This window comes from Triticum urartu, chromosome 2A, assembly GCF_056163025.1.
Source record: "Triticum urartu cultivar PI428250 chromosome 2A, HENAU_Tu73, whole genome shotgun sequence".
Lineage (NCBI taxonomy): Eukaryota > Viridiplantae > Streptophyta > Magnoliopsida > Poales > Poaceae > Triticum > Triticum urartu.
Window position 1 is genome coordinate 664,427,589 of NC_141874.1, and position 18,996 is coordinate 664,446,584.

At 46.0% G+C, this 18,996-nt stretch overlaps 1 pseudogene; it reads right to left on the reverse strand.

Annotated features, from left to right (window-relative positions):
- Positions 1–12,584: 12,584 nt before the first annotated feature.
- Positions 12,585–13,271, reverse strand: LOC125533949 (vacuolar iron transporter homolog 5-like; annotated as a pseudogene).
- Positions 13,272–18,996: the final 5,725 nt, after the last annotated feature.

Consider the following 18,996-nt stretch of genomic DNA (forward strand, 5'->3'; position numbering starts at 1 on the left):
GGAGAGGGAGGCGCCAAGACTCAAGGGTGCGGCTGCCCCTCCCTCCCCCCTTTATATAGGCTCCCCTAGGGGGGGGGCACCGGCCCTAGGAGATGGGATCTCCTAGGGGGGCGGCGGCCAAGGGTGGAGTGCCCCCCAAGGCAAGTGGGGCGCCCCCCCACCCTAGGGTTTCCAACCCTAGGCGCAGGGGGTGGGCCAAGGGGGGTGCACCAGCCCACTATGGGCTGGTTCCCCTCCCCACTTCAGCCCATGGGGCCCTCCGGGATGGGTGGCCCCACCCGGTGGACCCCCGGGACCCTTCCGGTGGTCCCGGTACAATACCGGTGACCCCCGAAACTCTCCCGATGGCCGTAACTGCACATCCTATATATAATTCTTCACCTCCGGACCATTCCGGAACTCCTCGTGACGTCCGGGATCTCATCCGGGACTCCGAACAACTTTCGGGTTACTGCGTATTCATATCTCTACAACCCTAGCGTCACCGAACCTTAAGTGTGTAGACCCTACGGGTTCGGGAGGCATGTAGACATGACCGAGATGGCTCTCCAGTCAATAACCAACAGCGGGATCTAGATACCCATGTTGCCTCCCACATGCTCCTCGATGATCTCATCGGATGAACCACGATGTCGAGGATTCAAGCAACCCCGTATACAATTCCCTTTGTCAATCGGTATGTTACTTGCCCGAGATTCGATCGTCGGTATCCCAATACCTCGTTCAATCTCGTTACCGGCAAGTCACTTTACTCGTACCGTAAGGCATGATCCCGTGACCAGACACTTGGTCACTTTGAGCTCATTATGATGATGCATTACCGAGTGGGCCCAGAGATACCTCTCCGTCATACGGAGTGACAAATCCCAGTCTTGATCCGTGTCAACCCAACAGACACTTTCGGAGATACCCGTAGTATACCTTTATAGTCACCCAGTTACGTTGTGACGTTTGGTACACCCAAAGTATTCCTACGGTATCCGGGAGTTACACGATCTCATGGTCTAAGGAAAAGATACTTGACATTTGGAAAAACTCTAGCAAACGAACTATACGATCTTGTGCTATGTTTAGGATCAGGTCTTGTCCATCACATCATTCTCCTAATGATGTGATCTCGTTATCAATGACATCCAATGTCCATAGTCAGGAAACCATGACTATCTGTTGATCAACGAGCTAGTTAACTAGAGGCTTACTAGGGACATGTTGGTGTCTAAGTATTCACACATGTATTACGATTTCCGGATAACAAAATTATAGCATGAATAAAAGACAATTATCATGAACAAGGAAATATAATAATAATCCTTTTATTATTGCCTCTAGGGCATATTTCCAACAGTCTCCCACTTGCACTAGAGTCAATAATCTAGTTACATTGTGATGAATCGAACACCCATGGAATTCTGGTGTTGATCATGTTTTGCTCTAGGGAGAGGTTTAGTCAATGGATCTGCTACATTCAGGTCCGTATGTACTTTACAAATATCTATGTCTCCATCTTGAACATTTTCACGAATGGAGTTGAAGCGACACTTGATGTGCCTGGTCTTCTTGTGAAACCTGGGCTCCTTGTCAAGTGTAATAGCTCCAGTGTTGTCACAGAAGAGTTTGATCGGCCCCGACGCATTGGGTATGACTCCTAGGTCGGTGATGGACTCCTTCACCCAAATTGCTTCATGCGCTGCCTCCGAGGCTGCCATGTACTCCGCTTCACATGTAGATCCCGCCACGACGCTCTGCTTGCAACTGCACCAGCTTACTGCCCCACCATTCAAAATATACACGTATCCGGTTTGTGACTTAGAGTCATCCAGATCTGTGTCGAAGCTAGCGTCGACGTAACCTTTTACGACGAGCTCTTCGTCACCTCCATAAATGAGAAACATTTCCTTAGTCCTTTTCAGGTACTTCAGGATATTCTTGACCGCTGTCCAGTGTTCCTTGCCGGGATTACTTTGGTACCTACCTACCAAACTTACGGCAAGGTTTACATCAGGTCTGGTACACAGCATGGCATACATAATTGAACCTATGGCTGAGGCATAGGGGATGACACTCATCTCTTCTATATCTTCTGCCGTGGTCGGACATTGAGCTGAGCTCAATTTCACACCTTGCAACACAGGCAAGAACCCTTCTTAGGCTGATCCATATTGAACTTCTTCAATATCTTATCAAGGTATGTCCTTTGTGAAAGACCTATGAGGCGTCTTGATCTATCTCTATAGATCTTGATGCCTAAAATATAAGCAGCTTCTCCAAGGTCCTTCATTGAAAAACTCTTATTCAAGAAGGCCTTAATGCTGTCCAAAAGCTCTATATCATTTCCCATCAAAAGTATGTCATCTACATATAATATGAGAAATGCTACAGAGCTCCCACTCACTTTCTTGTAAACGCAGGCTTCTCCATAAGTCTGCATAAGCCCAAACGCTTTGATCATCTCATCAAAGCGAATGTTCCAACTCCGAGATGCTTGCACCAGCCCATATATCGAGCGTTGGAGCCTGCACACCTTGTCAGCATTCTTAGGATCAACAAAACCTTCCGCCTGCATCATATACAATTCTTCCTTAAGGAAACCATTAAGGAATGCCGTTTTGACGTCCATTTGCCATATCTCATAATCATAGAATGCGGCAATTGCTAACATGATTCAGACGGACTTTAGCTTCGCTACCGGTGAGAAAGTCTCATCGTAGTCAACCCCTTGAACTTGTCGATAACCCTTAGCGACACACCGAGCTTTATAGATGGTCACATTACCATCCGCGTCTGTCTTCTTCTTAAAGATCCATTTATTTTCTATGGCTCGCCGCTCAACGGGCAAGTCAGTCAAAGTCCATACTTCGTTTTCATACATGGATCCTATCTCGGATTTCATGGCTTCCAGCCATTTGTCGGAATCCGGGCCCGCCATCGCTTCTTCATAGTTCGAAGGTTCACCGTTGTCTAACAACATGATTTCCAAGACAGGGTTGCTGTACCACTCTGGTGCGGAACGTGTCCTTGTGGACCTACGAAGTTCAGTAGCAACTTGATCTGAAGTTTCACGATCATCATCATTAACTTCCTCTCTAGTCGGTGCAGGCACCTCAGGAACATTTTCTTGAGTTGCACCACTTTCCGGTTCAAGAGGTAATACTTCATCAAGTTCTACTTTCCTTCCACTTACTTCTTTCGAGAGAAACTCTTTCTCTAGAAATGATCCATTCTTGGCAACAAAGATCTTGCCTTCGGATCTGAGGTAGAAGGTATACCCAATAGTTTCTTTAGGGTATCCTATGAAGACACATTTTTCTGACTTGGGTTCGAGCTTTTCAGGTTGAAGTTTCTTGACATAAGCATCGCATCCCAAACTTTTAGAAACGACAGCTTAGGTTTCTTCCCAAACCATAATTCATACGGTGTCATCTCAACGGATTTCGACGGAGCCCTATTTAAAGTGAATGCGATAGTCTCCAAAGCATAGCCCCAAAATGATAGCGGTAAATCGGTAAGAGACATCATGGATCGCACCATATCTAATAGAGTGCGATTACGACGTTTGGACACACCATTACGCTGAGGTGTTCCAGGCGGCGTGAGTTGTGAAACTATTCCACATTTTCTTAAGTGTGTGCCAAATTCGTGACTCAAGTATTCTCCCCCACGATCTGATCACAAGAACTTGATTTTCCTGTTATGTTGATTCTCAACCTCACTCTGAAATTCCTTGAACTTTTCAAAGGTCTCAGACTTGTGTTTCATTAAGTAGACATACCCATATATACTCAAGTCATCAGTGAGGGTGAGAACATAACAATAGCCACCGCGAGCCTCAACACTCATTGGACCGCACACATCAGTATGTATGATTTCCATTAAGTTGGTTGCTCGCTCCATTGTTCCTGAGAACGGAGTCTTGGTCATCTTACCCATGAGGCATGGTTCGCACGTGTCAAATGATTCGTAATCAAGAGACTCTGAAAGTCCATCTGCATGGAGCTTCTTCATGCGTTTGACACCTATGTGACCAAGGCGGCAATGCCACAAGTATGTGGGACTATCATTATCAACCTTACATCTTTTGGTATTCACACTATGAATATGTGTAGCATTACGCTCGAGATTCATTAAGAATAAACCATTCACCATCGGAGCATGACCATAAAACATATCTCTCATATAAATAGAACAACCATTATTCTCGGATTTAAATGAGTAGCCATCTCGTATTAAACAAGATCCTGATACAATGTTCATGCTCAAACTTGGCACTAAATAACAATTATTGAGGTTCAAAACTAATACCGTAGGTAAATGTAGAGGTAGCGTGCCGACGGCGATCACATCGACCTTGGAACCATTCCCGACGCGCATCGTCACCTCGTCCTTCGCCAGTCTCCGCTTATTCCGCAGCTCCTGCTTTGAGTTACAAATGTGAGCAACTGCACCGGTATCAAATACCCAGGAGCTACTACGAGTACTGGTAAGGTACACATCAATTACATGTATATCACATATACCTTTCGTTTTGCCGGCCTTCTTGTCTGCTAAGTATTTGGGGCAGTTCCACTTCCAGTGACCACTTTCCTTGCAATAAAAGCACTCAGTCTCGGGCTTGGGTCCATTCTTTGGCTTCTTCCCGGCAGCTTGCTTGCCGGGCGCGGCAACTCCCTTGCCGTCCTTCTTGAAGTTCTTCTTACCCTTGCCTTTCTTGAACTTAGTGGTTTTATTCACCATCAACACTTGATGTTCCTTTTTGACTTCTACCTCTGCTGATTTCAGCATTGCAAATACTTCAGGAATGGTCTTTTCCATCCCCTGCATATTGAAGTTCATCACAAAGCTCTTGTAGCTCGGTGGAAGCGACTGAAGGATTCTGTCAATGACCGCGTCATCCGGGAGATTAACTCCCAGCTGAGTCAAGCGGTTATGTAACCCAGACATAGTGAGTATGTGCTCACTGACAGAATTGTTTTCCTCCATCTTACAGCTGAAGAACTTGTCGGAGACTTCATATCTCTCGACCCGGGCATGAGCTTGAAAAACCATTTTCAGCTCTTCGAACATCTCATATGCTCCGTGTCTCTCAAAATGCTTTTGGAGCCCCGGCTCTAAGCTATAAAGCATGGCGCACTGAACGAGGGAGTAATCATCGGTACGTGTCTGCCAAGCGTTCATAACGTCTTGTTCTGCAGGGAGAACAGGTGCTTCACCTAGCGGTGCTTGTAGGACATAATCTTTCTTGGCAGCTATGAGGATGATCCTCAGGTTCCGGACCCAGTCCGTATAATTGATGCCATCGTCTTTCAGCTTGGTTTTCTCTAGGAACGCGTTGAAGTTGAGGACAACCTGGCCATTTGATCTACAAGACATATTGTAAATTTTTAGACTAAGTTCATAATAATTAAGTTCATCTAAATCAAATTATTCAATGAACTCCCACTCAGATAGACATCTCTCCAGTCATCTAAGTATAACATGATCCGAGTTAACTAGGCCATGTCCGATCATCACGTGAGACGGACTAGTCAACATCGGTGAACATCTTCATGTTGATCGTATCTTCTATACGACTCATGCTCGACCTTTCGGTCTACTGTGTTCCGAGGCCATGTCTGTACATGTTAGGCTCGTCAAGTCAACCTAAGTATTTGCATGTGTAAATCTGTCTTACACCCGTTGTATGTGAACGTTGGAATCTATCACACCCGATCATCACGTGGTGCTTCGAAACAACGAACTGTCGCAACGGTGCACAGTTAGGGGGAACACTTTCTTGAAATTATTATGAGGGATCATCTTATTTACTACCGTCGTTCAGAGTAAACAAGATGCAAAAAGATGATAAACATCACATGCAATCAAATAATAATAGTGACATGATATGGACAATATCACATAGCTCCTTTGATCTCCATCTTGGGGCTCCATGATCATCTCATCACCGGCATGACACCATGATTTCCATCATCATGATCTCCATCATCGTGTCTCCATGAAGTTGCTCGCCAACTATTACTTCTACTACTATGGCTAACACGTTTAGCAATAAAGTAAAGTAATTTACATGGCGTTTCTTAATGACACGCAGGTCATACAAAAAATAAAGACAACTCCTATGGCTCCTGCCGGTTGTCATACTCATCAACATGCAAGTCATGATTCCTATTACAATAGCATGAACATCTCATACATCACATATATATCATTCATCATTCATCACAACTTTGGCCATATCACATCACAAAACACTTGCTGCAAAAACAAGTTAGACGTCCTCTAATTGTTGTTGCAAGTTTTACGTGGCTGCAATAGGGTTCTAGCAAGAACGTTTTCTTACCTACGTGAAAGCCACAACGTGATTTGCCAACTTCTATTTACCCTTCATAAGGACCCTTTTCATGGAATCCGCTCCAACTAAAGTGGGAGAGACAGACACCCGCCAGCCACCTTATGCAACTAGTGCATGTCAGTCGGTGGAACCGGTCTCACGTAAGCGTACGTGTAAGGTTGGTCCGGGCTGCTTCATCCCACAATACTGCTGAAGCAAAATAAGACTAGTAGAGGCAAGAAAGTTGACAACATCTACGCCCACAACAAATTGTGTTCTACTCGTGCAAAGAGAACTACGCATAAACCTAGCTCATGACGCCACTGTTGGGGAACGTTGCAGAAAACAAAAATTTTCCTACGGTTTCACCAAGATCCATCTATGAGTTCATCTAGCAACGAGTGATCGGATTGCATCTACATACCTTTGTAGATCACGCACGGAAGCATTCAAAGAACGAGGATGAGGAAGTCGTACTCGACGTGATCCAAATCACCGGAGATCCTAGCGCCGAACGGACAGCACCTCCGCGTTCAACACACGTACGGTCAGCGTGACGTCTCCTCCTTCTTGATCCAGCAAGGGGGGAGGAGAGGTTGATGAAGATCCAGCAGCACGACGGCGTGGTGGTGGATGCAGGGGTCACCGCAGCAGGGCTTCGCCGTTCTACTGCGAGAGGGAGAGGTGTAGCAGGGGAGAGGGAGGCGCCAAGACTCAAGGGTGCGGCTGCCCCTCCCTCCCCCCCTTTATATAGGCTCTCCTAGGGGGGCGCCGGCCCTAGGAGATGGGATCTCCTAGGGGGGCGGCGGCCAAGGGTGGAGTGGCCCCCAAGGCAAGTGGGCCCCCCCACCCTAGGGTTTCCAACCCTAGGCACAGGGGGTGGGCCAAGGGGGGCGCACCAGCCCACTATGGGCTGGTTCCCCTCCCCACTTCAGCCCATGGGGCCCTCCGGGATGGGTGGCCCCACCCGGTGGACCCCCGGGACCCTTCCGGTGGTCCCGGTACAATACCGGTGACCCCCGAAACTCTCCCGATGGCCGTAACTGCACTTCATATATATAATTCTTCACCTCCGGACCATTCCGGAACTCCTCGTGACGTCCGGGGTCTCATCCGGGACTCCGAACAACTTTCGGGTTACTGCATATTCATATCTCTACAACCCTAGCGTCACCGAACCTTAAGTGTGTAGACCCTACGGGTTCGGGAGGCATGTAGACATGACCGAGATGGCTCTCCGGTCAATAACCAACAGCGGGATCTGGATACCCATGTTGCCTCCCACATGCTCCTCGATGATCTCATCGTATGAACCACGATGTCGAGGATTCAAGCAACCCCGTATACAATTCCCTTTGTCAATCGGTATGTTACTTGCCCGAGATTGAATCGTCGGTATCCCAATACCTCGTTCAATCTCGTTACCGGCAAGTCACTTTACTCGTACCGTAAGGCGTGATCCCGTGACCAGACACTTGGTCACTTTGAGCTCATTATGATGATGCATTACCGAGTGGGCCCAGAGATACCTCTCCGTCATACGGAGTGACAAATCCCAGTCTTGATCCGTGTCAACCCAACAGACACTTTCGGAGATACCCGTAGTATACCTTTATAGTCATCCAGTTACGTTGTGACGTTTGGTACACCCAAAGTATTCCTACGGTATCCGGGAGTTACACGATCTCATGGTCTAAGGAAAAGATACTTGACATTTGGAAAAACTCTAGCAAACGAACTATACGATCTTGTGCTATGTTTAGGATCGGGTCTTGTCCATCACATCATTCTCCTAATGATGTGATCTCATTATCAATGACACCCAATGTCCATAGTCAGGAAACCATGACTATCTGTTGATCAACGAGCTAGTTAACTAGAGGCTTACTAGGGACATGTTGGTGTCTAAGTATTCACACATGTATTACGATTTCTGGATAACACAATTATAGCATGAATAAAAGACAATTATCATGAACAAGGAAATATAATAATAATCCTTTTATTATTGCCTCTAGGGCATATTTCCAACATAAGCAAACTATGTACCTTTTCCCCTATTATCTATTTTACATGGGTTGTTGTGAAGATTACCTTACTTGCGACATTGCTTTCAATGCGGTTATGCCTCTATGTCGTGCTTCGACACGTAGGAGATATAGCCGCATCGAGGGCGTTACAAGTTGGTAATCAGAGCCTTCCCCGACCTTAGGAGCCCCCCTGCTTGATCGAATAGTTGGCGTTGTTGAGTCTAGAAAAATGTTTTGAGTCAATTAGGATTATATATATCGGAGAGTTTAGGAATTCTTTTTACTCCCCAGTCCCTTCATCGCTCTGGTAAGGCATCCTGACGTAGAGTTTTGACTCTTCTCTTCTCAAATTTACTAAAAAAAATTTTAGGATCACGCGGGTATCTTGGAATCGTTCCGATCGATTTGTGACGAGAACATTGTTCTTGGTGCCTCCTGTCATTTAGGGGTTGTGGCAGTGTCCCGAGGAGTTGAGCTCCGAGGTGTTGTCGTCACAATTTTATCGTTGCAGTTCTGGAATACCTGAGTTTAGTTTTGCCGACATCGAAAATCTCTTTTATGCAGTTGTTGGTGAGATAACCTCGACGCCACCTAGTACTGGGGCGGGAGTTTGGGAGTATTGCCATAACTTGTATAACGGATGCTTTTCGAAGGTTGAGGTAGACGATTTCCGAAGTTTTTCTCGGTTATGTGTTGAAGGATGGATACAGCTGGATGTAGGATTTGCTAGATTTGGGTGAGATATTATGCTTCCCCTGTATCCCCAACACCTGATTGCATAACCGGAAAGGTTCGGGAGTTTCATAGGTGGGAATTCTTGTAGCTCTAGTTCTTCTTCCACGGATATTTGGTTTGAGATTGGGTGATCCTTACCGAGTATTCGTTCTTGTTCCATACCTTGTTGTTTTTTCTTCTACCTAAATTCTAAGTGGCTTCTCAATTTATGGATATGTGACCATTTCTATTGGAATGCATTCGTTCATTTTGTTCGGATGTGAAGACTATATGTTGCAATTTCAACCCGTTTGATTCAACTTCAGTATTTGTCTGTCAATGTGCTAATGGATGTCAACCTCTTCAGGATGGTTCCTCCAACGCGCACGACTTCGAATCCTGATTCGCCACCACCACCTCCACCTCCGGAGGCATGGCAAGCTGTGATGGCTGCTACCAATGCAAACACGCAGCTGATCATGCAACTTCTTCAAGAGCGCAACCAAGCGAACCAGGGCCAAGGCAACAATCAGAATCACTTCGCTACACTCAACCAGTTCCTTGCTAACCAGCCAAAGACCTTCAGCAATTGTGTTGAGGCAACTAACGCTGATGATTGGCTCGTGGACATATGCAAGCATTTCGAGTGCAGTAACGTCAGGCCTGATGGTTGTTGTGAAGATTACCTTACTTGCGACATTGCTTTCAATGCGGTTATGCCTCTAAGTCGTGCTTCGACACGTAGGAGATATAGCCGCATCGAGGGCGTTTGTACTAACAGCAGAAGCGATGGCTCTTAGGTTTGGTTTAATTCTTGCACAAAAGGTGGGATGCAATCGTCTTATTATTAACTCTGATAATATGGAAGTCATCGACACAATGAAAAATGGAGGACAATCGGCGGGAGTTGCGGCGGCAGTATTCGAGGATTGCTACTTCATGGCATGCGATTTTCCGTTGACTAGATTTGAACATTGTAATAGGGAAGCTAATAAGGTTGCTCATGAACTTGCTAGGCTAGCGAAAGTTTCTGTAACTAGAGATTGGTTTGAGGAGCCTATGGAGAATATTGTATCTTTTCTTATAGACGATGTAACTATAATTTCCAATTAATAAAGTGGATGTTTTCTTTCAAAAAAAAAGATTAGTTCGTTCAATTAAACTTGCATGAACTTTAACGCTCAGATTAGGTGGTTCTTAGTATGGACTCAAAAATACTACTCCCTCCGATTCAAAATAAGTGTCACCGTTTTGAACTAAGGTTGAGAGAGTATTTAATTTCCAATTGCATTAGAAACGGTGAAACCGCTTCCTAAGGAAACACTTTTTTTCGGATTCCTAAGAAAACAATTGACATTGTTAAAAAGAAACACCTTTGTAGAGACTTCGAGATAATCTCATCTTTCTTACGCATTATAGCCATTAAAAATGCATGTGAAAGAAGGTCGGATTAACCCAAAAAAGTGATCCAAAAATGGATCTGGCCTAAAGTTTCAGGATATATCCCATCCTAGATTTTACCCACCCAATAGTAAAATCTAGTAATTAAATCAAAACCGGCTTCCATAAAAATACATAATGGAAATGTGCATGTATTGTCCACACTAATGTTGTGGGTGGTTTGTTTCACGAAAACCGATGAGAATGTCCGTTGCTTCACAAACAATTGACACTGGTGGCCAGGATCAGAGGCAGGCACACCTATAACGCATCATGAGTAATCCACAACACTCGACGGTCTTGTATACAGAGGCAGCCACGACAACACCACCAAAAGGAGGTAGATATAGCCTCCCGCATCACGCTATCGAATGACTAGATACATGCTAGGCATACTATGAGATAGGGTGCCAACTGGATAATCATTGATGTACTTATGGGAACATGGAGGGCGCGAGGGGGGGGGGCAAGGAGAGAGGCGCAATGGCGGCGCATGGGCAAAATCTTGGAGGGATGATAGACTGCGAGCGACCGTCAAGATTTGGGATGATTTTCACTTGTTATACATGCCATCAATTAAAGGTAGTCAAATAAAATCTCCTAGGGCTAGGGCGGCCTCCCAGATTGGACCTAGATAAGCATTAAAAGTAACTCTAGCAGATGCTTCATATGTGGTCGATCACTATAATAACCGCTAGTATGTCGGTCGTCACACAAAATGGCACTCTAAAAAGTCGCCATATGTTGCCACGATAGCCATATGTTATGGATCTCACTCCTAAAACGACCACATAGCCTCCAAATATGGAGGTTGTGGAAGCCATGTTTGCAGCTCGCTCCAAACCCAACTGACAGTATGGGAGGGAAGTTTCATCTCTTCCTCCTCGGGCTATATGTAGGATTTGAAGCAACACGACCAAGCATGCACCATCGGCTGCGCGCGGGGGGGGGGGGGGGGGGGGACCTTCAACCGCATGGCAAATAAATGACGCGGCTGCCTCCTCGGATTCCCGTGGCAGCCCGTCAGATGGTCACCACGCATCACCATCTCCTAGCTTGTTTGTGAGGCTAGGTGGCATGTGAGCAGGCCAGCAATCGCATATAAAAGCGTCCCTTGATGGTTGTCTGCCACCTTCCCAACTACCCTTCTAATGGAGCCCATGGTGTCTTATACCGGTGCCTCTCTTCTCTCCCTTATCCGTTCCTCCCTCAAGTGCCTCCCATTCCCGTCCTGTCCACCTCCAATCCACCACTTCATCGTCCATGGCACAGTGGAAGGAGTGCCCGGTCATCTTCAGTTTCGGGGACGAGGAGAAGCGGCTGGACCGTTGGTCCCCTTTTGGGACTTGTATGATGTGGTGGTGGAGAAACTTAGTGCTAGGTTATTTTATTAGTTTAATTAATTAGCAATTCTATGAACGTAAGCTGCGATGTGACTAATTTTGCGCTACTATTATAGGAATGAGATCGATGTTTTTGAATGTGTACTATGAACCAAGTGTGTTCTTTTGAATTAGGGATAATTGAGGAAGAATCTATAGATCCAGTGAGAGATGCATCCTATTTGAAAGGAATTTACGTAGATTGGTAGTGATGGTTCTGAGTTTGCGCATCGCCTCGACAACCTTTATATTATTTTGCAATGCGCTCTATACATGTTACAAAGGCTGTCAGTATGACATCTCTATTAGAGTTGCTCTAACCTCCACCACAAGACGTCATAGCTTCATTGTTGCGGGAAGCACGCCAAGTGACGGTGAGGCCGATACACGAGGTGGATTGCTTGAGGCGCATGTTCTTGGCATTTGGGGGGGGGGGGGGGGGGGTGGTAATGCTACACATACTAAAGGATTTCTACGTAATTAACGTAACTGATTAGGTGTCACGTTTTCATTAGAGAAAATAAGGGGAGGGCCCCACCCCCGGTTGAAATCAGGGGGGCCGAAGAGGAATAATACTACACCTACGAAACTGTTATCTATAGTACGAGTTTAAACGTTTTCATTTGCCGTTTGATTACTATTACAAGGAAGAAAATAAGTCAGCCGTAGGTGCAAGTACGGTGGCTAGTCCATGTCAGTTTCTCATACGCCGCTGGTTCGGAAGAGCCTCATGAACCCAAAGGTGACGGCCATGGCGGCCAGTCCGCCCACCACCACCCGCGCGCACGACCTCGCCACGGGGGCCCGCCCGAGCACGGCGCCCACGCATCCGAATGCGGCCAGCGCCAACGTCGCGACGACCACCACCACGGCGACCCGCAGGTTGTAACCCACGATGAAAGCAGCGGTAGGAGCGCCCCGACGGAGAAAGCCAGCGCTGAGGCCGCAGCGGCATGTGCTGGGCTTGGCAGCGCCTTCTCGTCGTCGCCCCCTCGCTTTCCGGCCTGGTCCAGCTCCGCGATCTCCACGTCGCGCTGGGAGCAGACGGACACGTACTCTCCGATGGCCATGCCGCACGCCCCGGCCAGTAGTCCCGCGAACCCGGACACGACCATGGCCCGGGCGTCGGGCTTGACGGCGCTGACGCCGAGCATGAGGGGGGCTGTGGAGACCAGCCCGTCGTTGGCGCCCAGCACCGCCGCGCGTAGCCAGTTGGCGCGCCCGGCGAAGTCGATGGATGACTCGGAGACGGAGTCGTCCACATCGCCACACATCACGGCCGGGTTCTCTGCGTCCGCCACGGCGGCCAGCTTGGTGCTGTTTACGGCCAGTTGCGTTCGTGTGTTGCTGTGGGCATTGCCGGTCTTCTTTTTCACCCTCGGTGTTGGGATTTTCACCTTTCATGCCGCTATGGCTAGTGCGTACACGCCGCCAAATATTTTTCCTCTGGTATTGCGCGCCCGTGGCCGCCACGAGCACACACCTACATTAATCGATGCATTGTGCTTGCTGAGTGTACATCATATCCAAGGCGTTTACAATGACTAGCGATAATTTGGTCGTTGGTTCCTTATAGTCATTAACTCGCATATGATATGGATCACGAAAAATCAGCTAAAAATAGAAAAGGAACGGTAAATATCCATATATAAAGAAAAAAAAAGCATATACATATAATAATAATAATAATAATAATAATAGAAATTATGACAAAAAATATGAAACATTTCATCTGTAGATAAAGATGGAATCCGAGCAGTTTGGGGGTTTAGAGCACCCTCCGTGAAATTGGCTCCGACACTTTCGTCAAAAGTGAAAGGACTACTAATCGAACTCGCGGGAGAAAGCGTGTCATATACTAATTTATCCCATCTACTGACGAAAGATCACTAGTAGAAAAAGGGCCATTTGTCCCGGTTCTGGAGTTCAAACAAAAAAATTCAAAAAAAATCGTGAAATTGTACGATTTTTTTGAATTTTTTTCTTCTGATTTTCAAATTTCTAAATTATTCTACAATTTAATTTCTAATCACCCCTCACCACTGTTCAATTTAACCTCTAATCACCCCTCATCATTCTAAATCATCTAACTTCCCAGCCAGTAACCTATCCTCTCACTACTCCAGCCTGAGCACGCTTAACTTCCGGGTTCTATTCTCCCTCGTTTCCAAGTCTGCACTTGTTGTTTTCCCGACAATAGTAAGATGTCAATCCTACTAACCCTCATGAGTTTAGCTTGAGCATGAAGTCACACGTTTCACTGTTTGAGTTTGAAACTATTATTCTAAAAAACAATAATTATTTAGTAACACTAATATTTCTTGAGTAAGTAGTTTGACCAGATTTGACCAAAATTCAAAAAAAATGAAATAATTATTTAGTAATACTAATATTCTTTAATAATTATGCAGTAACACTAATACTTCTTGATTAAGTAATTTGACCATAGTTTGACCAGATTTAACCAAAATTAAAAAACCGAAATTTGAGCATGTCTTTTTTCCTTTTAGAATTTGAGGATTCTAAAAATTTGCAAACAGGCATATGGCCGTCAAAATCGGATGCGGATTTTTGTGCTGAACATTTTGATATATTATACGTTTTTTTCCGACATCGTATGCAAAAGTTATAGCCATTTTACTTTTCATGACACTTTTTTTGCAAAACATGTCTAAATTTAAGGTTTTTAATTTTCCTAACTAGTAGATGTAGTAATATAACTATATCTCGAAGGATTGTATATTTTGAAGTTTTTATCATTTTCTTTTGTTTTTTTCAAAACTGAAATGGCGATACAGGGGGGTGGGTAGAGTTTGAGAAATGGGCCCTTTAGTCCCGGTTTGAGACACGAACCGGGACTAAAGGGCATCGCACCCTTTAGTCCCGGTTCATATCTCAAACCGGGACTAAATGTCTAAACTTTAGTCCCGGTTTGAGACACGAACCGGGACTAAATGGTGTGATGCCCTTTTGTCCCGGTTCGTGTCTCAAACCGGGACTAAAGGGCCCATTTGAACCGGGACTAATGCATTTAGCCGCTCGAACCGCGACTAATGCTCACATTAGTCCTGGTTCGTAATGCAACTGGGACTAATGTGTATATTGCGTTGTGACCAAAGCCCTGTTATCTACTAGTGGATAAAGGTTAAGATTATTCATTTCTCGTCTCATTCTATATTTTCTGCTCCACGCTTGCTTGCCCCGATTCTAAATAAGTGTCACCGTTTTGATCTGAGGTTGAGAGAGTATTTACTTTCCAGTTGCATTAGAAATAGTGAAACCGCTTCCTAAGAAAACATTTTTTTTCCGGTTCCTAAGAAAACAATTGACATTGTAAAAAGGAAATTCCTTTGTAGAGACTTTTAGATAATCTCTTCGCATAAAATGTGGACTTCAGACTCGCTATATGTTGATCTTTTTCTATCTTTCTTACACATTATAGCCATTAAAAATGCATGTGAAAGAAGGCCGGATTAACCCTAAAAAGTGATCCAAAATTGGATCTAGCCTAAAATTTCAGGATATATCCCATCCAAGATTTTACCCAACCAATAGTAAAATCCAGTAATTAAATCAAAAGCGGCTTCCATAAATATACATAATAGAAATGTGCGTGTATTATCCACACTAATGTTTTGGGTGGTTTGTTTCACAAAAACTGATGAGAATGTCCTTGCTTCAAAAAGAATTGACACTGGTGGCCAGGATCAGAGGCAGGCACACCTATATCGCATCATGAGTAATCCACAACACTCGACGGCCTTGTACACGAAGGCAGCCAGGACAACACCACACAAAGCAGGTAGATATAGCTTCCTGCAACACGCTATCAAAGGAGTAGACACATGCTAGGCATACTATGAAATAGGGTGTCAACTGGATAATCATTGGCTTATGGAAACATGAACGGCGGGGCCAAGGAGAGAGGCGCAATGGCGGCGCATGGGCAAAATCTTGGAGGGATGATAGACTGTGAGTGACCGTCAAGATTTGAGCTGATTTTCATTTGTTATACATGCCATCCATTAAAGATAGTCAAATAAAATCCCCTAGGGCTAGGGGCAGCCTCCTAGATTGGACCTTGTTAAGCATTAAGATTAACTCTAGCAGATGCTCCATATGTGGTCGATCACTATAATAACCGCTAGTATGTCGGTCATCACACAAAATGGCACTCTAGAAAGTCGCCATATGCGTCGCGATAGCCATATGTTATGGACCTCGCTCCAAAAACGACCGCATAGCCTCTAAATATGGAGGTTGTGGAAGCCATGTTTGCAGCTCGCTCCAAACCCAACTGCCGGCATGGGAGGCAAGTTTCATCTCTTTCTCCTAACGCTATATGTAGGATGAGAATCAACATGACCACCCATCCACCATCGGCAAGGGGGTGACCGTCAACCACATGGCAAATAAAAGACGCGACTGCCTCCTCAGATTCCAGTGGCAGCCCATCATATGGTCACCACGCATCACCATCATCTCCTAGATTGTTTGTGAGGCTAGGAGGCGTGTGAGCAGGCCAGCAACCGCGTATAAAAGCGCCCCTTGATGGTTGTTTGACACCTTCCCAACTACCCTTCTAATGGAGCCCATGGTGTCTTATACCGATGCCTCTCCTCTCTCCCTTATCCGTTCCTCCCTCAAGTGCCTCTCAATCCCGTCCTGTCCACCTCCAATCCACCACTTCATCATCCATGGCACAATGGAAGGAGCGCCGGGTCATCTTCAGTTTCGAGGACGAGAAGAAGAAGCTGGACCCGTTGGTCCCCTTTTCGGACTTGTACGATGTGGTGGTGGAGGAGCTTAGTGCTAGGGTATTTTATTAGTTTAATTAGTTAGCTATTCTATGAATGTAAGCCGCGATGTGACTATTTTTGCGCTACTATTATAGGAATGAGATCGGTGTTTTTTAATGTGTTCTATGAACCAAGTGTGTTCTTTTGAATTAGGGATAATTGAGGACAAATGTAGCTATGATCCAATGAGAGATGTGTCCTATTTGAAGAAATTTACGTAGATTGGTATTGATGATTCCGAGTTTGCGCATCGCCTCAACAACCTTTATATTTTTTTTGCAATGCGCTCTACATGTTACAAAGACTGCTAGTATGGTATCTCTACTAGAGTTACTCTAAGCTCCACCACAAGACGCCAGAGCTTCACTGTTGCGGGAAGTACGCCAAGTGACGGCGAGGCCGATACCATGAGGTAGGTTCACTAGTAGAAAAAGGGGCTTTCGTTCGGGCCTGGCCAGCCCATTAGTCCCGGTTCTGCCACGAACCGGGACCAATGGACGCATTCGTCCCGGTTCTTTAGCCCAGGGGGCCGGCCGGGGCCTCGCGGGCATTGGTCCCGGTTCGTATGGACCCATTTGTCCCGGTTCTAGGCATGAACTGGTACCAATGGGCCTCGCTCCTGGCCCACAAACATTGGTCCCGGTTCTTGGCTCAAACCGGGACAAAAGGCTGGGCTTTAGTCCCGGTTCCAGCCACGAACCGGGACAAATGAGTTGCCTATATATACCCCATCTCCGGCGAGCAGAGCACTCCACAGTGCTCTGTTTTTTGCTGGCCGGCGAGGAAGGGCATTTGGGTGCTCTAGCTCACCTCTTATGCATGTGAGGTGTTCGATGAAATGTCCGAGCCACACTAGTTAAGCTTTCTCCTCTCGAAGCTCGACCTCCGAGCTCCATTTTTTCCGAGATTTGTCTAGGTTTAGCGGTCCGTCACGCCCCGTCCTCGTCTTCACCGCCGTCGATCGCCCGCACCACCGTGGTGAGCCTCTTGTTCTTATCTTCTTTCTGAAAGAAAAAAAATCTTACTTTAGATAGATACTTGTCTAATTTTCTTACTTTTGACACACATAATTATATATAATGCACGCAGATGAACCGGCAATGGATGTACGGTGATAGACACACCTCTGAGTACATTAAGGGCGTGCATAAATTTCTCGAAGTGGCTGAGGCAAACAAGCAGAATGGTTTTATGTGTTGTCCATGCCCTGATTGTGGGAATACGAGGTCTTACTCTGACAAGAAAATCCTTCACACCCACCTGCTTTATAAGGGTTTCATGCCACACTATAATGTTTGGACGAAGCACGGAGAAATAGGGGTTATGATGGAAGACAGCGTAGAAGAAGAGGACGATGACAACTATGTGCCCCCTGAATACGGTGATGCTGCAACGAGGGAAGCTGAAGATCAAGAGGAACCAGACGATGTGCCCGATGATGATCTCCGCTGGGTCATTGTTGATGCAAGGGAAAAGTGTGAAAGTGAAAAGGAGAAGCTGAAGTTCGATCGCATGTTAGAGGATCACAAAAAGGGTTGTACCCCAATTGCGAAGATGGCAACACAATGCTCGGTACCGTACTGGAATTGCTGCAGTGGAAAGCAGAGAATGCTGTGCCTGACAAAGGGTTTGAGAAGCTACTGAAAATATTAAAGAAGAAGCTTCCAAAGGATAACAAATTGCCCGACAGTACGTACGTAGCAAAGAAGGTCGTATGCCCTCTAGGATTGGAGGTGGAGAAGATACATGCATGCCCTAATGATTGCATCCTCTACCGCGGTGCGTACAAGGATTTGAACACATGCCTGGTATGCGGTGCATTGCAGTATAAGATCAGACGAGATGACCCTGGTGATGTTGAGGGCGAGCCCCACAGGAAGAGGGTTCCTGCGAAGGTGATGTGGTATGCTCCTATAATACCACGGTTGAAACGACTGTTCAGAAACAAAGAGCATGCCAAGTTGATGCGATGGCACAGTGAGGACCGTAAGAAAGACGGGAAGTTGAGAGCACCTGCTGACGGGTCGCAGTGGAGAAAAATCGAGAGAAAGTACTGGGCACAGTTTGCAAGTGACCCAAGGAACGTATGGTTTGCTTTAAGTGCAGATGGCATTAATCCTTTCGGGGAGCAGAGCAGCAATCATGGCACCTGGCCCGTGACTCTATGTATGTATAACCTTCCCCCTTGGATGTGCATGAAGCGGAAGTTCATTATGATGCCAATTCTCATCCAAGGCCCTAAGCAACCCAGCAACGACATTGATGTGTACCTAAGGCCATTAGTTGAAGAACTTTTACAACCGTGG